We start from the raw sequence: 10,259 nt of genomic DNA, 5'->3' as shown, positions 1-10,259 counted from the left end.
AGTAAAAATGTTACGGTGGTTGCTGCTGAAAAATACTTTGGTGTGGGCAAGACTCTCTTGAGCTCCTCTAATGTCTTTAATTGGCTCCCTTAAGTGGGTTGGCAGAATCACATAGTAATTCTCTAGACCAGCATCACCAGCTGCAAGGGAAGTACAGAACTGATGAGACTTTACCATACAATTTGGCAGTAAGGGTCAAACTAGATGTGATTTTATCCATACCTTTAGTTCAAGCGCCCTTTGTTATTTTTAAGTCATAATGTGGAGAGTGAGATTTGTTGTTCTGGAGAGACTTACCACGCTGAGACTATGAGTTTGCTTTATATACGTACTTCATAACCATATATGCGCAAACAGCTATAACACAACTAAGGCTCTTGTATTTAGGAGATGGGATAAAACCAAAAACTCTCAAAAGCTTAAGTGTTTATCAGTTAATCATCTGGGCAATTTTACAGGTTGCCATTAACTTTCCCAAGCACATGGGAGGTGGTTCCTCAAGTTCAGCTCATTACCTGTGCAAAAGCTTTCCTTAAAGCAGCAATTTAAAGCACTTTTATTTACCCTGGTTTTCAAAACCTAAGCAGTTGGTTTCCCATGTTCCCAAAGGCAGAATCCATTGCTGCCATCAAGTATCTTCTCCTATGTGATTCAATTCACATTTCAAGGAGAACTGAACAAATTTGCAATTTTCAAAACAATATGCAAACTTTACAGTGTTGTTGTTGTTGTTGTTTAGTCGTTTAGTTGTGTCCGACTCTTCGTGACCCCATGGACCAGAGCACGCCAGGCACTCCTGTCTTCCACTGCCTCCCGCAGTTTGGACAAACTCATGCTGGTAGCTTCGAGAACACTGTCCAACCATCTCGTCCTCTGTCGTCCCCTTCTCCTTGTGCCCTCCATCTTTCCCAACATCAGGGTCTTTTCCAGGGAGTCTTCTCTTCTCATGAGGAGGCCAATGTATTGGAGCCTCAGCTTCACGATCTGTCCTTCCAGTGACCACTCAGGGCTGATTTCCTTAAGAATGGATTGGTTTGATCTTCTTGCAGTCCATGGGACTCTCAAGAGTCTCCTCCAGCACCATAATTCAAAAGCATCAATTCGAACACGATTTCTGTTCTCATCCTGAAGCAAAGTTCTTAACCTGAAGCACTATTTCTGGATTAGCGGAGCCTGTAACATGAAGCGCATGTAACCCGAGGTACCCCTGCATGTACAGAACACCACACCAGAAGGAAAAGAGATAGAAAAAGAAAGTGAAACCCAGGCTCCTTCTGGCCTTCCTTTTATAGTCAGCATGACGTTGAGAGAAAGAGATAAGAGAACCAGTTTAAACCAGCTGTACTCAGGTTCTCTGAAGGAATAACCCAAACATTATGAACCTTCTGTTTGTTTCTTTCACACAGAGAAGCTTCCAGAACCCTCTTGGATTAATTAGAATAGGGAAGATCTTTACACATCAGATCAATACGGTACTTTCTGCACTAAGAAATGCAAACTGACAGTCCAGTTGACTTTCCAACAAGTCCCTGCCCTAGTACTTTGTTATTACTGAGACCAGACATTATTTCAAATTAAAAATGGCTCTGGTGATGTAAGGTTGGGGTATTAAATTGAGACACCAAATTAATTTTACCTTTAACCTTCTTCTTCTTCTTCTTCTTCTTCTTCTTCTTCTTCTGCGATCACTCATAGCCAAGTAAGATTGTCTTCCATAAACACAGTTTTAACAATGAGTCTGTAAGTGACTGTGGAGGCCAATTCTGGATCCACACATCCTTCAACAGTGGTTTCTGGGTGGGAGTTGATCAGTGTGTGGATTTGCCAAGCGTGCCTTCCTCCTAGCACGTTTCTCCCTTGAGTCCTGAGTTCGAGTGTCTTCAAAGCCCATGACACCTTTGGTAAAGGCTGTTCTCCAACTGGAGCACTCACAGGCCAGTGTTTCCCAGTTGTCAGTGTTCATACTACATTTTTAAAGATTTGCCTTGAGACAGTCTTTAAACCTCTTTTGTTGACCACCAGCATTATGCTTTCCATTTTTAAGTTTGGAATAGAGTAGTTGCTTTGGAAGACAATCATCAGGCATCTGCACAACATGACCAGTCCAACAAAGTTGATGTTGAAGAATCACTGCTTCGACACTGGTGATCTTTGCTTCTTCCAGTACACTGATATTAGTTTGCCAAACTTTGACCCTAAGACAAGGTTGGAAACTAGGCCTCCCTCTGTAGAAACTGCATCAAAGCAACTTAATTAAGCCTGACATTCAGAGTCAAAGGGCGTTTGAAAACTGTGTATCAATATACTGGTAGTGCTTGGTAAACACTCTGCTATCTCTCCAATTAATTACAAAGGAAGAGGTAAACATGCGCATGCAGACACAAAGAGAGAGGTGGTTTTTCGTTCAGAAACAACAACACTTTTTATGATGGAATGTTATGTCAAGTTTTCAAATTGAATCGACTTGCTCTGTGGGTTGAGAAAAGTGTTGCATGCGGCAACATTGTTGTGAAGTACCAACACTTTATATTGTTTCACTGGTGACGTAAGAGGGAAAATGGCTATTACTCATACTTAATCTAAGCACAAGCACCAGGGCTCCTGATTAGGCGTTTAGCTATGCAATGTTGAATGTTATCTGTTAACTCTGTTCTATCCTGTTTCCCCTTTGCTTTTGTTTAAAGCAATTCACAAATCAAGAACTTATACATTGACCCCTAATAAGGAACCGTATGTTGTAGATACCACTGCAAATTTATTACCCTATTTTTGCGATATGCAAATGTCATGAGAAGACTTGGTCTGTTTATTTGTATCATTTATTACTTCTATGATCCTTGTTTATAAAAGCCAAAAAGGTTTTCTTAAGGGTTATGAAGTAAAAAAACACCTGCCCTTTGCCCCTGATGTTTGCCTCCAACCCAGAATCTTCTAACAGCCAAGTCTTCCATCAACTCAGAGCTGTACTGTGCCACTTTTTCTCATGTGAACTTTCTCTGTGCCAAAAGAGGGTGGTGAAGAAGTAAAACAACCTTGACAAATAAAAAATAATTTGCCCTCCTCTACCTAGCCACTCCCTGTCCTCTGTCCCTTCCTTCATGTTGCCTTCATTCTGGATGGGAGGTGCATGTTAAGGAAGGGAGGAGAATGTGGGCACTATTGTGTCTGTTGTCAATGGCACCTGGATGGCTACCTCCCACCTAGCCCAGTTACTTCCTTGGTTGTGTCTCCACCTCCTCCACCTTCTCTGCCCCACTATCATCTGTGAGGGGAAGGGCAAGCAGAATTGGTACCATGGCACATGTGGTGGTATCAACCCTTCCCTTCCACCCTCGTCATGCCATGGTCTTACTGGAAAAAACCCCCTCAAATCTGCTAGTAGCCTGAGTGTAGTGGTGCAATTAGGTAATTTTGGACTCTGGACTTAATGATCCTGTGGAACTGGTGACTCTTTAAATGGTTGTGTGTATTATTTCACTTAGTTCAAAATATGGCAAGGCAGACTTGCTGTGGTTGGGGACCCTGTGGCTCATTTTGCTGAGTGAGATCCTGGGCTTCTGCCCCCCCCCCCAAAGTTCTGCCCTAACAGCAGCACTACCTAGAAAATAAGGGTTTTTATCATCATCATGTTTATTTGTATGCCACTTTCCCACAAAATTGTGCCCAAAGTGGTTTACAATATAGTAGGTGAACAATTAAATAATACAATTAGATACATATATTTATGCTGTGGTCCATCCTGAGATTTTTGGATGAAGGGTTGTATACAACTTATATATGTGTGTGTGAAACTATTAGAAATAATAATATTAATAAGTAAGTACAAGCAACCCAATTTGTACAAGTTTGTATAAAACACAAATACAACTAAACCAATCTAATTTAGCAGCTTTAAACTAAACAGGAAAGAGAATAATGCCTAACAGAGAAATAAGAAATTAGTATACGAAATACCCACATACTCCAAATGATGCATCAATTTCCAATAGTTTGGATCAAGACACAGTCTTCAAACATCCAGGGGCCTTACTGCACCTCTCCCTTGGGTACTGCGGACGCTCCCAGTGTGGTTCTCACCCAGAAGGGCTTTATGTTTTCATTGTCTCCCTTTAGTTAAAGGCTCTCTATACCCCAAATATTATTTTCCATGACTAGAGTGAACTGTCTGCATCTTAACCAGTTCTACCATATTGAACATTATTCCTCCTTGGATGGCAAAGAAGGATCCAAAGCACTTTGCTTAACGAATTACAGTAAATCTTTGGCTCTAGCTTCATGTACCTAGAACTCCTTCATAAGCAGTTCCAGAAAATTTCTTACCTTTGTGCAAACAGTGGCAGAAGTGTCACCCATGAGCATGGCATTTCACCAGCAGCTGCCAAAACAGGTGTAGAGAGGATTTGTGGCTAAGGGAGGTGATGTCTGATTTGAGTAATTAAGTCAATTCATTTTGCATTATCAACAGTAAACATCATTACACCAGTTATGTCAACCCCACTACCTCGTGATAGCGCTGCAATCAGAGGCTGATTGAAACTAAAGACGTAGTTATTCAATAATGGATGTGAATGTAGCAATATACACATGCAACATTAACTTAATTTATAATGCTTTGGGATGTGGTAAAACAGCATTCATTGCCTCCTATCCCTGTGGCAGGAAGAACATTGATGGTGGTCCATGAATTGGCCTCAGTATAACTGGGCCTTATAGCACAATCCTTATAGAAAGTTTAATTCTAAGTTCAGAGCAGAGCGCACATGTTTCCAAGGCAGTCTCCCATCCAAAAAAGGACTAGGCCCAAACTTCCTGCAGAGACTCAGGCACTAAACTACATCAAGTGGCTTCAGATAATATCTTTGGCTTGAATCAAGTAATTAAGGTTGCAATCCTAAAGTGGTGGGGAAGGAAGACCAAAGGCAGACAAATCACCTCATCCAATGCCTTTGTGCTCCTCTGCCCTTTTCTGGGCTTTTCTTTAACCATTTCTCTCCCATTACAAATGATGAGAGGGAAATTCTCTCTGCCAGCCCTGGAGCTGGTGCAGCTATCTCCCTGGTTGCAGGGAGTGCTTTGGAGGCTACAGGCCCTGTGGATTCATGCTCCGCTCCAGTCCACACTTTCTGCATTCCTGATCCATCCCAGGCCTACTGCACCAGAGCTCTGATGTTGCTAGAGCAAGGGCTACAGAGCTTTCTGCAGCCGTGGAGAGGAGGGATCAGGCATCAGATTGGGCCTGAGATTGGCTCTGGCTCCACCTTCTGTTGGCCTTGCAGCCTTCCACCCTCCCAGTCCCAATAGGCACCAGTCACCACTGGTTTCTACAGTAGTAGAGAGGAGAAATCCAACATCAGATCAACCTCTCTGGATTGGACAACACAGAGGCCAGAGGGAGACCTGGGTCACCAGCCCAGGGACCAGAGGATGGCAAAGCCATAAAACCTTCTCTCTTCTCAGTGAATTGTTATGTTCTTGACGCCCTATAGCCCAAACTCTTCATAATAGACATTGTTACTTTGTTCACATAAAAGCTCTCTAGAGCAAGAAATGACTCTTACTCATTCGCTTGCAGTACAAAATAATTCCTAATTGCAACTTTGCTTTTCATCTGGAAGAAAAACACACATCATGAGCTATCAGTAGTAATTAAATGAAGATCACGTCACACGCTCTATTAGCTGTAATATTCCTGCACTAGTCAATATAAAGTTTTAGAGGCACTTTCACAATTGTTTCTCCCCAGGGATATCTCACTCGGTTACATCTCTTGTCCCCTGAGAACTGCTTGCGTGTTTGTCTGTGCAGCTTTCTGATTATCTTTTTATCCTGCTGAATTTGGCAATAGAACAGCATTTGGGTATGAATTTTAATTTTGTAGCATACTGCAAGCTCGTCTTAGTTAGGGCATGCAAACCCCTTTTGCAAAGCCATCAACGCCCACACAGTGGCGTAGCGTGGGTTGTCAGCACCCGGGGCAAGGCAAGTAATTTGCGCCCCCTAACCCGTGGATTTGCGCCCCCTAACCCTAACCCCCAGATGTTGCGCCCGCTCGCCACGTTTCTGGCGTGGCCAAAGAGTAAACGGCAATCCACCTGTCTGCCTCTCGCCGCCTACCACTTCAGGAGGGCGTCAGGATGCGAAGCCATCGGAGGCGCCTCTGGTCACTCCCCCTGCAGGGAGAGTCAAGCAGGACCCCGCGCACCCCGCCCCCTAAAGCCTTTCCACGCTCGGTAAGGTTGGCCAGAGCAGCGCCCCCGCTCCATCCCCCCTCCCCAACGCAGGACACGTTTCCCTTCTTCAAAGAGGCAGCTCCCTGCCACCTTCTTGATCGCACGTCTCTCCACCCCCGCCGCAGGCACGCAGAGTGCGCCGCCCCTGATCCCCAATTTTGGCCTAAGCTGAAAAGGGCCCTCGTCCTGGGGCCCAGCTGAGCCCCGGGGTGCCCCCACTGCCGTCGGCAGGATGAAGCCTTTGGAGAAATTTCTGAAGAAGCAGGGGTCTCACTTGGCTGCCCGGGCTGGCCCCGGGAGTTGTGGGCAGCTGCCTCGCAGGCAAAGCGTCTCCAAGATCCTGCTGCCCAGATTCCTCAAGGAGCCCCCTGAGGAGCCCCCCGAAGGAGGCACGGACACTGCTGGCGATGGGCAATGGCTGGAGCTGCGGCCCCCCCGATTCCTCTCTGCGCTCCCCAACGTCCTTCTCCTCCGAGGAGCTGTCCCCAGGCCGTGGCAGAGGAGGCGAAACCCAGCTCAGCTGGTGTAAATCCCCTTTGGAGAGAGAGAGGGGTGGAGATTCTTCCCTCCCCACCTCTGCGCCCAGCAAAGCGAGGCGCGTGCCCTTGGCCCCCGCAGGGCTTTCCCCAAGCCGACGAAGCGTCCCGGCTTGCTTGCAATCTGAATCTCTCCTGTTTCCTCCGCCAGCCCGCAGCCTCTGCCTCGTCTCCTTCGCCTTTGCCACTCCATGCGCCCTGCGCGCGCGCGCCCTATTCGCCAGGCTGCTGCTGCTGCCGCCGCTGCAAGCGGGAGTGAGCCAGGTAGGGGCAGAGAGCTGCGAGTGCGCCCCCCAAAATGTTGCGCCCGGTGCGGCTGGCACCCCCTGCACCCCCCACGCTACGCCACTGCACCCACAGCCTCAAGTTCTGGGATGCGCTGATTGACAACAGTACACTCTTTAACTTCGACTCTCTGAAACAATTAGAGCTGGTGTTTGCAGTTTATGTGTGAGATTGAAATCAGCCCCCCAATATATTATTAAACAGAATGTAGTTGTTGTTGTGCTGCATGCGACAGCCCTGGGAAGATTGGTAAAGTATGGGAAGCTGGAAAATGAACAACAGAGGAAGAAGAAGAAGAAGAAGAAGAAGAAGAAGAAGAAGAAGAAGAAGAAGAAGAAGAAGAAGTAGTTATTACTTATACCCCGCCCATCTGGCTGGGTTTCCCCAGCCACTCTGGGCAGCTTCCAACAGGAGATTAAAAATACATCAAAACATCAGTCATTTAAAAAAAAAAACTTCCCTAAACAGGGTTGCCTTCAGATGTCTTCTAAACGTCAGGTAGTTGTTTATTTCTTTGACATCTGATGGGAGGGTGTTCCCCAGGATGGGAGCTACTACCAAGAAGGCCCTCTGCCTGGTTCCCTGTAACTTTGCTTCTCGCAGTGAGGAAACCACCAGAAGGCCCTCAGCGCTGGACCTCAGTGTCCAGGCCGAATGATGGGGATGGATTGACAACCGGGAGTTGATGTTGCATGAGCTTGGTGGATGAAATCGTTGCCTGAATCCTTGAGCAGAGCAGAGTTTCTGAGCCCTTTAGGGAACAAGGGAAATGCAGGATTGCTGACACTAGAAGGGCTGTAGCTTGGTGATGGAGCATTTATTTTGAATGCCACAGGTTCAATCCCTGGCATCTCCAGGTAGGTATATGTTCCTTAAAGGGCCCAGAGACTCTTCGGAGGAGAAGCCCAGGGGATTGCACAGATGGATGGGTGAGCTCCTAACTACTCAGACCCAGAGTGGAAAGGCAAGATTTTTGTACCCCCTCCCTTGGCCTGCACCCTTGGTGGGGGGACCACCATGAACAACCCCTAAGTATGCCCCTGATCAGAGGAACAAAACACCCTTGCAATGCACACAAGATATGACTCTGTCCTTTTTTTATTTTTAAAAAACATCTTGGTGCTTATAATAATGTGCTTGAAGAAATAAAGGTAGAAATTAAACCTTATTTAGCCTGTTCAGTATCCTGACATGTGGCAATGAAATATTCATGAAATCCGAACAAACTGAATTCTTGTCATCAGACGCATTAATAGACCTGTGAATCAAGAAATGTTACAGAGCATTAAAGCATGTCATTAAAGATAATACACCTAATATTGACTAGCTGTGCATTTTAAAAAAAAAATCTTAACTGTTTTGAGTTGCTCTGTGCTCTCTCCAATACCTAATCTGGGTTCTGAGCTGCTCTGTGTAAAATAAAGCTTTAACTTTCCCTTCTTTTGGCCAAAATGTATGAAATCCCTTCCAGCCAAATTACAGGCAAATATGCCCGGGGGTATATTTGTGTGTGAAGTGAAAGAGATTCAACCGAGCACATTTACAGTGAAATTCTAAGACATTTACAGTGAAATTCTGTCAATGCTCACTTTGAAATAAGTCCCACTGAGTTCCAAGAGACTCTTGAAAGTCTAGTATCATAGGTGGGTGTTGTGATCCTATGCATTAGTTCAATGGGACTTTGGATCAAGTGTAGGTCCAGCGCCGAGGGCCTTCTGGCAGTTCCCTCGCTGCGGGAAGCCAAGTTAAAGGGAACCAGGCAGAGGGCCTTTTCGGTAGTGGCACCCGCAATGTGGAACGCCCTCCCACCAGATGTCAAAGAGAAAAATAACTACCAAACTTTTAGAAGACATCTGAAGGCAGCCCTGTTTAGGGAAGCTTTTAATGTTTAATAGGTTATAGTATTTTAGTGTTTTGTTGGAAGCCGCCCAGAGTGGCTGGGGAAACTCAGCCAGATGGGCGGGGTATAAATAATAAATTATTATTATTATTATTATTATTATTATTATTATTATTATTATTATTATTATTATTATTGAAAGGTAGCTCTGCTGAGTAGCTCTGCTTCCTTTCCCAGGAATCAGATATGGTGTTCTTGTAGCAGCTCCACAGCATTTAGCTCTGAGGCTGTGGTCTTAATTATCCCTTTTGGAATATAATTACATTGAAATGAATAGGGAGGGTTGACAGGGCCACGCCGCATTGTGCAACCTGCCCACCCGCACCGGGGGGAGCCCGGTCAGCCAGCTGACCTGGCCCTTGACAGGCACATCGCCCCAACACTGACCAAGCAGCCATTCAGCAAGGGTGTTGGGGGTGTGGTGGCAAGGCAAGCCCAGGCTTCAGGGCCCAGAGACCCCTGGCGGGGATCCCTGCGTGTGGGTGCCTGGCTGCTCCCCCTCAAAATCATGCTCCCGGGACTACGGCCCTCCTGGCCCTTTCTACACTATGCCCCTGGGCAGACACCTATAAAAAGCTCAAGTCCCTTATTAAGTTGTGGGTGGACATAGCAGTCGACACAGAGATTTCTCCAAGTGGTTCTTTATAGTAAGCTGGAATTGAACTGAACAGCAAACAGCTTAGCCGGCCTGCTTTTATAGGCAGCCGGCTGTCAACATTGTGATAGCAACACCCCAGGGTTTCCCGCCTAAATTAACTTAGGTGGACCTGAGTGAAAACTATATACACAATACTCCTGGTGACCAGGGTGAGAACTTCAATACATAACATCCCTCTTTCTGTCTGCCTCAGGGATGAGAAACCTGTAGCCTCCCAGATGTTGTTGGATTCCAACTTTCAGCAAGAGTTTTGGAGATGTCACACTGTTTCATTCTGTACATAGCCTGCAATGTCCTGCTGAAATCCTGTACCTTTTTATATCACGAATGTTGGGGGGGGGGGTGTTCAATTTTTTCTTGCAAAGCTGCTGTTGGTAGCCTTATGCTGAGAGGCTTCATCACCACAAGCATAATATTCAATATAGGTGGGAAGCATCCACGACCATTGTCAATTGGCATTATATTTTCAACTTTGAGCATCATTTGTTTTCCCTGCTGCTATATGTCCATTTCTAATGTATAAAGCAGATGAATATTTTACCTTGCTACAGAGCCTGTTTTTACTGTTTGCTTTGATGTTCTTGCATCTTTTGTTTTTTGCATTTTCTTTGAATTGACTCTTTTTTTCAGCAAAGGGTTTTTTTCATGAA

Source organism: Podarcis erhardii (genome assembly GCF_964252035.2).
Source record: "Podarcis erhardii genome assembly, chromosome: 1".
NCBI classification, from domain to species: domain Eukaryota; kingdom Metazoa; phylum Chordata; class Lepidosauria; order Squamata; family Lacertidae; genus Podarcis; species Podarcis erhardii.
Note: the sequence above shows the minus strand (reverse complement) of the source record.